Raw genomic sequence first — 12,025 nt, 5'->3', positions numbered from 1 at the left:
TGCAAGTTCTCCCACTTAAAAAGATGAGAGAGGCCTGTACTTTTCATCATAGGTACACGTCAACTATGACAGACAAATTTAGATTTTTTCTCTCCAGAAAATCACATTGTAGGATTTTTTATTAATTTATTTGCAAATTATGGTGGAAAATAAGTACTCCTTTTGTCTGTCATAGTTGACGTGTACCTATGATGAAAATTACAGGCCTCTCTCCTCTTTTTAAGTGGGAGAACTTGCACAATTGGTGGCTGACTAAATACTTTTTTTCCCCACTGTGTGTGCTACTTCTATGCGTAGAAGTATTTTCGTTTTTTTGCGGCTTTTACTTTTCGGTTTTGTAGACCGGCTTTTGGTTATGGAAAATATATTTCACAGCGGTTTAGATGGTACAATGATTATCTACACTATACTTGCTTGTTTTGTCACATAAACTGAAATTAGGCAAACTATAAAAATTTTAGCAACCAGGAAAAGCTGGAGCAATTTCTGCATAGTGCATCCATCTTTAAACCTAACTTGAGGGGCCTCCCGAGTGGTGCAGTGGTCTAAGGCACTGCATCGCAGTGCAAGCTATGCCACTAGAGATCCTGGTTCGAGTCCAGGCTCTGTCGCAGCCGGCCGCGACCGGGAGACCCATGGGGCGACGCACAATTGGCCCAGTGTCGTTCAGGGTAGGTGAGGGTTTGGCCGGCAGGGATGTTCGTGTTCCATCGCGCACTAGCAACTCCTGTGGCGGGCCGGGCGCAGTGCACGCTGACTCGGTCACCAGGTGTACGGTGTTTCCTCCGACACTTTGGAGCGGCTGGCTTCCAGGTTAAGCGGGCACCGTGTCAAGAAGCAGTGCGGCTCGGTTGGGTTTCGGAGGACGCATGACTCTCGACCGCCGCCTCTCCCGTGTCCGTACGGGAGTTGCAGCGATGGGACAAGACTGTAAATACCAATTGGATACCACGAAAAAAGGGGGTAAAATACCAACCAAAAAGAATCACCTGAAATACCCAAGGGGCGGTTGCATTGCGTGCTGAATCCAACTTGATTTACATAGATGGCTGATGGGGTAGGGCAGTGATGATAAACTGAGTAACTCAACTAAAGCACCTGAATCCTGAGCAGATTGTGGTTTAGTGTTCAGTGTCTGCGGGTTCACATAACTTGGTCACACAGACCACATCAGAGTGTGTGAATTGGCCTGGAGGACCTGTGAGAATCGGGGGCTACAGATAGACTACAGCCTTCAGTCACTCAGCACCTCAACCACATCCAGCAACAAGATGGCTTCTTAAGCCCCCCTCAAACACAATACAGGCTCTGATCCATAGACATACAGTCATTTACACAGTAGGCGTGTAGTTACCCTAGAGGGGAAGGCAGACTGGTACAGTGCAGTTTAGTTGGAAGGCTGTGTTGTATTGTGAGTAGTGCAGCAATACGTTGGGCTTTGACCATCTATGCATTACACAGCGGTTGGGAAACATCTCCATAATGCATACACAACAACAGAAATGCAGCTAGACATGTGGTCTTTCTATCAGGTATCATTTTACATTGTTCACAAAAGAAAAGCTGCAGCTAGGGTAGAGAGGAAGGACCTACTCATATCACAACATCTAAACATAATCTACAGACATGCTTGAACTGCCAGTGTATTTTAATCCCCGCCCCATCCAGTAAGAAATCATCCAACGCTGAGTCAAGTTTTTCGGAAGAGCTCAGTCTCATTCTACTTCGGTGTGTAGTGTTGATCTGAAGCCCACGCAAGTAACCAGTCCCCCGGTGGTAAAAAACACTATGGCTTAGTCGAAAGAGGCAAGCAGGAGAACAACACATGAAACAGGGGTCATGTAAGATTATGTGAATGCATCCCAGGCCATCAGTGTCATTAGTACAGTGTCAATGGCAAGATTGACATTAGGCCTATCCACTCTCCTACTTCTCAAAGCCCCAATGATGGGGTCTGTTAATTCCCCCCCCAGCTGTTCACTGGCCTCAGTGCTCTCTGACCTCTCTGATCTATCTGCTCCAGCGAGCCTGCAGCACGCCAGCTGTCACTGTGGAACCAAAGCCACTACGGCACAAGAGACAAAATTACAGAGGCGGGAAGGAGGGAGGAGTCCATGCCTGTGGCACTATGATAATGTGAGTATGTGAATAGGTGTGAGGAGCACAGGGGGGAGACGGGCACAGTGATGGGAGAGTATGCCTGTGGCAGTGTGTTTCTCTCTCTCTCGGTGTGTGTGTGTGTGTGTGTGCGTTTCTCGCTCTGTGTGTGTGTGTGTGGTCTTACAATTGGTAGGGCAGTGACTGATTGCACATGTGTAGACGTGGCGGACATGCAGTCGAACTCTGAACTCCAGGTGATCCCACTTTCTCTACATCTTATTACAAACACGCACACACTCCACCTTAGTCTCATAACCAACACAGTTAGCACCTTAGCTAGGTACCTCAAACATAAAAGCTCACAGACACTCCCTCATGCTCTCTTGCCGATATTAACACAGGCCTGAAATGTTGTGATTTTAGGGGTAAGGCCATTTGCCCAATCTGCCAGGGCACCAAGGCCATTAACCAGAATAGCCAATTAAATTGATTTGAAAACTGAAAAAAGCTATTCTCTTAAGAAAAGTGTATGTAAATGTAAATAAATAATTACCCTACATGTCAAAGTGTAGGTAATAGCCTATGCGTATATACAGCTGTGGAAAAAATTAAGAGACCACTGCACATTTTTCTTAAATCAGCATCTCTACATGTATGACAGCCATTCCAGTCCAGTGTCTGTTGAATTCCAACACAGGCACACCTCATTCTACTGAATTAGGTACTGATTAGGTGATCACATGAACCAAATCTTATTTAACGAAGAAAAGTATAAAAACCACTGCAGTGGTCATCACTATCCTCTTGCAATAGGACCAGCTGGATGGCAAAAACAGTGCTAATAGTACCTCAAAAGTAATATTAATCAAAAAATAACTATTGACCATGCCAAAAGAGTTGAAAAGGAAAGTTTTGAGTGAGGAAAAGAAGGGTTCAATTCTGGCTTTACTGGCAGAGGGATACAGAGCGTCAGGTTGCTTCCATCCTTAAAATTTCAAAGACGGCGGTTCATAAGAACAAGGTCAAGCAGCAGACATTGGGGACAACAAAGCTACAGACCGGCAGAGGGCGAAAACGACTCTACTGGCCGGGATGACCGCCAACTCATTCAAATGTCACTCAACAACCGTAGGATGACATCAAGTGACCTACAAAAAGAATGGCAAACGGCAGCTGGGGTGAAGTGCACGGCGAGGACGGTTTGAAACAGGCTCCTAGGGGCAGGGCTGAAGTCGTGCAAAGCTAGAAAAAAGCCCTTAATGAGAAGCAAAGAAGAGCCAGGCTGAGGTTTGCAAAACACCATAAGGATTGGACAGTAGAGGAATGGAGTAAGGTCATCTTCTTTGATGAGTCCAATTTTCAGCTTTGCCCAACACCTGGTCGTCTAATGGTTAGACAGAGACCTGGAGAGGCCTACAAGCCACAGTGTCTCGCACCCACTGTGAAATTTGGTGGAGGATCGGTGATGATCTGTGGGTGCTTCAGCAAGGCTGGAATCGGGCAGATTTGTCTTTGTGAAGGACGCATGAATCAAGCCACGTACAAGGTTGTCCTGGAAGAAAACTTGCTTCCTTTTGCTCTGACATTGTTCCCCAACTCTGAGGATTGGTTTTTCCAGCAGGACAATGCGCCATGCCACACAGCCAGTTCAATCAAGGTGTGGATGGAGGACCACCAGATCAAGACCCTGTCATGGCCAGTTTTGACCAGTTGTCATTTTCTGCAAATAAATGCTCTGAATGACAATATTTTTATTTGGAATTTGGGAAGAATGTTGTCATTAGTTTATAGAATAAAACAAAAATGTTATTTCTACCCAAACACATACCTATAAATAGTAAAACCAGAGAAACTGATAATTTTGCAGTGGTCTCTTACTTTTTTCCAGAGCTGTATTAGGCTAAACACCAGTAATGTTTGACAAATATAATATAGGATCATTATTCATATCTAAAGGCTTGATACTGTTGACATACACTATATATACACAAAAGTATGTGGACACCTCTTCAAATTAGTGGATTTGCCTATTACAGCCACAACTGTTGCTGACAGGTGTATAAAATCGAGCACACAGCCATGCAATCTCCATAGACAAACATTGGCCTTACCGAAGAGTTCAGTGACTTTCAATGTGGCACCGTCATAGGATGCCACCTTTCCAACAATCAGTACGTCAACATTCTGCCCTGCTAGAGCTGCCCCGGTCAACTGTAAGTGTTGTTATTGTGGCATGGAAACTTCTAGGAGCGACAACGGCTCAGCCGCAAAGTGGTAGGCCACACAAGCTCACGATCGGAACCGCCAAGTGCTGAAGCACGTAAAGATTGTCTGTCCTCAGTTGTAACATTCACTACCGAGTTCCAAACTGCCTCTGGAAGCAAAGTCAGCACAAGAACTGTTCGTCGGGAGCTTCATGAAATGGGTTTCCATGGCAGAGCAGCCACAGACAAGCCTAAGATCACCATGCTCAATGACAAGTGTCGGCTGGAGTGGTGTAAAGGTTGGACTCTGGAGCAGTGGAAACACGGTCTCTGGAGTGATGAATCACACTTCACCATCTGGCAGTCCGACGGACGAATCTGCGTTTAGCGGATGCCAGGAGAACGCTACCTGCCCCAATGCATAGTGCGAACTGTAAAGTTTGGTGGAGGAGGAATAATGGTCTGAGGCTGTTTTTCATGGTTTGGGCTAGGCCCCTTACTTCCAGTGAAGGGAAATCTTAACGCTACAGGATACAATTACATTCTAGACGATTCTGTGCTTCCAACTTTGTGGCAACAGTTTGGGGAAGGCCCTTTCTTGTTTCAGCATGACAATGCCCCAGTGCACAAAACGAGGTCCATACAGAAATGGTTTGTCGAGATCTGTGTGGAAGAATTTGACGGGCCTGCACAGAGCCCTGACCTCAACCCCATCGAACACCTTTAGGATGAACTGGAACGCCAACTGCGAGCCAGGCCTAATCGCCCAACATCAGTGCCCGACCTCACTAATACTCTTGTGGCTGAATGGAAGCAAGTCCCAGCAGCAATGTTCCAACATCTAGAGGAAAGCCTTCCCAGAAGAGTGGAGGCTGTTATAGCAGCAAAGGGGGCACCAACTCTATATTAATGCCCATGATTTTGTAATAGATGTTCATGTAGTGTACTTGAGGCACTGTTCGTTCAGATAGGAGAGAAAATGACAGTGCCTGTTGCGCACCGCAACATCACCAACCTTGCAATCTGAGCGGAGGCAGTCAACATTTTGAAACTATTTAACCATAAACGTAAACGTTTAAACCCTTGACGTTTTTTCATTTTATGAGGCATGTCTGACCATAGGAATGTTAAGGGGATTCTTTTATAAACACTTCCTCATATGCCATTGAAACCAGTATTTATCTCAGGTTCAACTTTATTTCGCTGTCCAGCAGGCAAATACACAATCCTAGTCATATTAACAACCCATGCTTGTTGTTGCGTCTTTAGATCTTCCCTCTTTCTACATTTCTGAAGGCTATTTTCATCTCTGTAATATGAAACCGCTCGCATTTGCGTCTTCCCACTAATTGCATTTTTGAACATTCGCACTTATAGCCTACTGCCGTGTGGGCATTGCTGCGCTTATAATGTGAAGAAATAGCCTCATAGTTTAGCAACATTTTAAGCTAAACGTTCTGATCTGTTGCATCAGCCTCATTGCTTTTAAAAGGTTTTTTGATGTACAGTGGTTGTATTAATTTAGGATCTATCATCCCACAACTGTCCCAAAGTCTGTTTGGAATATTTATTTCTCTCATAGAAGGACAAGCTGACCAATAGAATAGGTAAACTTTTGTACTATGGGGGATAGTAGATTGACATAGGCTAGTGCTTTTGCTGTTCGTTACTCATCTTGTTGGCTATCGAAACGTAAAAATCGGGACAGTTCTAACATCTTCAATATGCGCCTCGGAAATCAATAAGGACGCACGGCGTTGCAACCACAATGTATATTTTTTACTGCTCTAGGGATATAATTATTGTTTGGATAACCTTATTTACTATATATATTTTTTCACTCTTTATGCAATGCGCACTGCAGAGAACACCGGAAGAAGAATTATCACAGTGAATTATTGTAATGTTTGTTTATGTGTCAATTAATCCCATAAGGGATGGGTTGCCAACTGACAATTTGACACAAAAAATCATTTCATTCATTGTAGCCTACTTCGGAGCTTTGAAACCTGTGAGAAGGACCAGATCACGTGTCGGGCATTGGCTAATAAGAATTTAGATATCTGAGAGAGCTATGTGAGTAAGAGGTGCTTCGGAGCACAGTGATTGGCACAGTGATTGGCAGCCGGGAGAAGGGAATTATAATTATATTCCTTCAGCCTTACGCTGGGCATCATTCACAAGTGATAATATATAATTCACAAGTGATAGGCTAATATTGTCACCCATCAGACTATTCTTGATTTAATCTTGTCTTTACATATACTAAATAATATGTGTGAAATTTGTTTGGATTTAGAATGGACCATTATCACGCACCTGTCTCGAAACAGGGGCAGGGGAAAAAATTACATGTCATCTATGCACCTAAATAGCGAATGGAGGACGCTTTTCCTGTGGTTCATTTTCATGCCAGCCAGGTAAGCTATACTCCTGTTGTAAAGATAAGCAATGTGCTTAATATTAGGAAAGTTGAGAAATAAATATAGTAAGCCTAGCATATAGAACGCTGATGGGATCCTCCTCTTTTTAATAGAGGCCATCACTCTGTTTTCTCACGCAATTGCATAGCCTATAGAAATTGCATAGCCTATAGAAATGTTGCGCAACATGAGCTCATGGGCTCTCATGAAGTGTTTGATTAAATTATCAATTACATTTGCATCGATGTCAGAGTGATTAGAGGGACAAGAGTGCTGAGTACCAGGCAGTTAGCAAGTTTGGTAGGCTACTAATGACCATCAGCAGCAGAGCTTGGAGAAGCCTAATTACCGCGACTAAACAGTCACGTGGAATTTACATTTAAGTCATTTAGCAGACGCTCTTATCCAGAGCGACTTAAAGTTAGTGAGTGCATACATTATTTTTTTATTTTCATACTGGCCCCGTGGGAATTTGACTGCATTCATGACTCCTACATCTCCTTGTCTGTTCCATCATCCCACTCCAACTCTGGCTCCAAAACATGAACACTCTGCTGCTACTGACTGGAATAAAACTCCAACAGGACTTAAAAACTCAACCAATTAATCTCCATCCCCAGTTTCATTAACAGGTTACATGAGCTGGTTATCCACCCCCTGGGCCTGCTTTTAGAGTCAATAGCTACTAGTTGTGTCCCCTGTGTTTTACTGATGTGTTGTAAAGATGTACACTGCTCAAAAAAATAAAGGGAACACTTAAACAACACATCCTAGATCTGAATGAATGAAATAATCTTATTAAATACTTTTTTCTTTACATAGTTGAATGTGCTGACAACACAATCACACAAAAATTATCAATGGAAATCAAATGTATCAACCCATGGGAGGTCTGGATTTGGAGTCACCCTCAAAATTAAAGTGGAAAACCACACTACAGGCTGATCCAACTTTGATGTAATGTCCTTAAAACAAGTCAAAATGATGCTCAGTAGTGTGTGTGGCCTCCACGTGCCTGTATAACCTCCCTACAACGCCTGGGCATGCTCCTGATGAGGTGGCGGATGGTCTCCTTAGGGATCTCCTCCCAGACCTGGACTAAAGCATCCGCCAACTCCTGGACAGTCTGTGGTGCAACGTGGCGTTGGTGGATGGAGCGAGACATGATGTCCCAGATGTGCTCAATTGGATTCAGGTCTGTGGAATGGGCGAGCCAGTCCATAGTATTAATGCCTTCTTCTTGCAGGAACTGCTGACACACTCCAGCCACATGAGGTCTAGAATTGTCTTGCATTAGGAGGAACCCAGGGCCAACCGCACCAGCATATGGTCTCACAAGGGGTCTGAGGATCTCATCTCGGTACCTAATGGCAGTCAGGCTACCTCTGGCGAGCACATGGAGGGCTGTGCGGCCCCCCAAAGAAATGCCACCCCACACCATGACTGACCCACCGCCAAACCGGTCATGCTGGAGGATGTTGCAGGCAGCAGAACGTTCTCCACGGCGTCTCCAGACTCTGTCACGTGCTCAGTGTGAACCTACTTTCATCGGTGAAGAGCACAGGGCGCCAGTGGCGAATTTGCCAATCTTGGTGTTCTCTGGCAAATGCCAAATGTCCTGCACGGTGTTGGGCTGTAAGCACAACCCCCACCTGTGGATGTCGGGCCCTCATACCACCCTCATGGAGTCTGTTTCTGACCGTTTGAGCAGACACATGCACATTTGTGGCCTGCTGGAGGTCATTTTGCAGGGCTCTGGCAGTGCTCCTCCTGCTCCTCCTTGCACAAAGGCGGAGGTATCAGTCCTGCTGCTGGGTTGTTGCCCTCCTACGGCCTCCTCCACGTCTCCTGATGTACTGGCCTGTCTCCTGGTAGCGCCTCCATGCTCTGGACACTATGCTGACAGACACAGCATACCTTCTTGCCACAGCTCTCATTGATGTGCCATCCTGGATGAGCTGCACTACCTGAGCCACTTGTGTGGGTTGTAGACTCCGTCTCATGCTACCACTAGAGTGAAAGCACCGCCAGCATTCAAATGTGACCAAAACATCAACCAGGAAGCATAGGAACTGAGAAGTGGTCTGTGGTCACCACCTGAAGAACCACTTCTTTATTGGGGGTGTCTTGCTAATTGCCTATAATTTCCACCTGTTGTCTATTCCATTTGCACAACAGCATGTGACATTTATTGTCAATCAGTGTTGCTTCCTAAGTGGACAGTTTGATTTCACAGAAGTGTGATTGACTTGGAGTTACATTGTGTTGTTTAAGTGTTCCCTTTATTTTTTTGAGCAGTGTATTTTTATTTTTCTGTTTTTGCGTGGAACAAAAGAAAAAAGAAAAAAAAGAGGTCTGCTTTGTCTGCATGTTGTCACTTGTCTGCTTTGCTGCACGAGTTATCGCCCCATCTTGGTCAGGTCATTATTGTAAAAGAGAATGTGTTCAATGATTTACTTGGTTAAATAAAATAAATAAACTAAACAGGGCTGCTTCCTTGCTGGAATATTCCTGGGGAAAGGCCAAGCATAAATGTCAGCTCAAGGTGCAGTCATAAAATCAAATTTAATTCAGGTTTCCATGAATAATTAACCAAAAACAAAAGATAATATGCAAACTTTGTACATTCACCAGAACAAAGCAAGACAAAAATAACTTATTGCACCAATATTTGCCCTGTTCACAATGAAAAGCATGTGACGTCTGTTTACTACCAACATACCTATATGTGTTTAAAGGTTGACTCATGACCAAGAAGAAAAGTTATTTTGTCGTGGCAAACAATTTGCCAACTCTCTCTTTATCACATTATGGTGTTATCTACCAGTTGCAGAGGTTTGCTCAGCCTGCATAAAGAGATTACACTTCTCCCTGGGGCTTGAAGAGGACTGTTTACCTTGCTTGGCTTAGTCTGCTTAACCAGTTTTGTTACTGTAGCTCTTAATGGCTATGAAGGACAATTCTCTCACATCAAATTCAACTCGAGGTCTAGTGCAAACGGTCTAATGACACTTTTAAAAAAAGAAAAGAAAAAAAAAAACTGCTGAAAGAGCTGCGGCCGATGAGAAAAAGATTAAAACATTTGCTTTGTAGGCAGTTTCTTTCAGAGAAGGCCACCACAGCATTGTGACTGTGCGTTGTTCTGTCTTTCTGTGCTCCATGGCAGGCCTGCATTATGCTAATGCACTTCTGTGGGCGCTCTGCATTCCCTCCCTCTGAAGAGATTTTTTGTTTTTTAATCTGACTGAGGCACAATAGCTTCAGGAGTTTCTATTAGCGAGGCTAAGGTCCAGGGGATAATCTCCTCCACAGCTGCCACTGAGCATACCGGCTCCCCCTCACACACACAGCGCTTCTCAGACCCCCGCTAAAACCCTGGTGGCCAGCCTGAGACGCATAGTGATGAACTCTATGCACCCCTTGGTCTGACTGACTACATTTACATTAACATTTTAGTCATTTAGCAGACGCTCTTATCCAGAGCGACTTACAGTTAGTGAATACATTTTTTTTATTTATTTATACTGGCCCCCCCCGTGGGAATCGAACCCACAACCCTGGCGTTGCAAACGCCATGCTCTATCAACTGAGCTACATCCCTGCCGGCCATTCCCTCCCCTACCCTGGACAACGCTGGGCCAATTGTGCGCCGCCCATGAGTCTCCCGGTCGCGGCCGGCTGCGACAGAGCCTGGATTCGAACCAGGATCTCTAGTGGCACAGTTAGCACTGCGATGTAGTGCCTTAGACCACTGCGCCACTCAGACTACCAAACCAGACTTCAATGACAACCCAACGCAGATGAGAGAGTAGCTAACATAAACATGTGGAGCGGGTCGTTGTCTGACGTTAGCATAGCTTACAGACCCGGGTGGTTACTTGGTGTAGCCTAACATGAGAGGAGGAGGAGAGGTGACTGACAGCCACGTGTCTGTACTGCGGACACAATCCAGAGACGATTGCTATGAATCAAGACTGCGGATTATCCCGGAGTGTGAATTAATCTGAGGCCAGTAGATAAAGCTTCTTCAAACTACAGGCCTCCCAAGCCTGTTGTTTCTGATAATGGACTTGGGCCTTCTGTCGTGCATTTACAATTAAAACACGAATGGAGATAAAAACCCACATGTTCATCCATCCAGCGATTAAGCAACGGCTGCTCACATGCAACCATTGTTTAGCTGTTTGAGAGACGGGAACAGAAAAACTAGGGTTATCTTTATCAGTTTATCCTCAACACACATGGACAATTAAATCGTATCAATGAGGATCATGACGGATAAAACAACGAACAAGGCCTCTGTTCATCATCTGACAATGCTGCCTGTGTGTAGTGTATGAGCTCACGAGAGACAGCAACTGTTTTCAAAATCTGTGTCAGTAATGTGACAAAGCAAATAGTTTGGCGTACATGGAATGCACCCATTGGAAGGCCTGGTATGTTGACACGTTGGCGGCTGTGCTGTGAGTCCAACATACTGGGGAAGGTCAAGAGCACACTGACCCTCCTTCCCCACAGCAGGGGAGCAGACACTCGCTCTGAGGATGAGTGCTGATATGCACCAGAAAGAGAAGCTTACCCTGCCGCTAATGAAGCACTCCAACACTCCTGTAATTAACACAATGCTAAGGGCCATTACCACATGTGGAGCCGCCCCGCTACCCCACAGCTGCATTCCCCTAGTCAGCTCAAACTGAACTGAGGTGACTGGACCAATACATTACATCATGAAATCACTAGGGCTTTTTAAGTACCACTTCATGAACCAGGGCACTAGGGAAGTAAAACGGGAGAAAAAGGAAAATATGAAAGGGTCTCAAACAGGACTTCTAGTGGAGCAGAGTTGAGGTTAATCCAAATTTCAATTCTTGTCTGTTGGATTAGAATTTCTTCATGTCTAGAATTGAAAAGGACTGTAAATCTGGCACTGTTTACAGCCATCTGTATTGAAGGCCAGCTGGAATTAGGGCTCAGCTCTGGTCAATGCCAGCTTCACCAGCTGCTCAGTAGTAGAATGGTCTATCCATTATTACAATGGCGGTTGGGTCTGTCTACTCTACACCATAATCTAAAGATTGTGCAACACGCTCCCTGAAACAGATAAGCAAGAGGCATTATGGCTACCATTTTTTTTTATTTTTTTTATTTCACCTTTATTTAACCAGGTAAACCAGTTGAGAACAAGTTCTCATTTACAACTGCGACCTGGCCAAGATAAAGCAAAGCAGTGCGATAAAAACAACAACACAGAGTTACATATGGGGTAAAACAAAACAAAGTCAAAAATACAACAGAAAT

General features: G+C 44.7%; 1 protein-coding gene across 1 annotated transcript in view; it reads right to left on the bottom strand.

Moving 5' to 3' along the window:
- Positions 1 to 12,025, bottom strand: part of LOC121568978 (growth factor receptor-bound protein 2) — a 41,400-nt gene that overhangs the window by 10,231 nt on the left and 19,144 nt on the right.

The sequence above is a fragment of the Coregonus clupeaformis genome, chromosome 7 (genome assembly GCF_020615455.1).
Source record: "Coregonus clupeaformis isolate EN_2021a chromosome 7, ASM2061545v1, whole genome shotgun sequence".
NCBI classification, from domain to species: Eukaryota; Metazoa; Chordata; class Actinopteri; order Salmoniformes; family Salmonidae; genus Coregonus; species Coregonus clupeaformis.
This window is presented reverse-complemented; position numbering and strand designations above follow the sequence as displayed.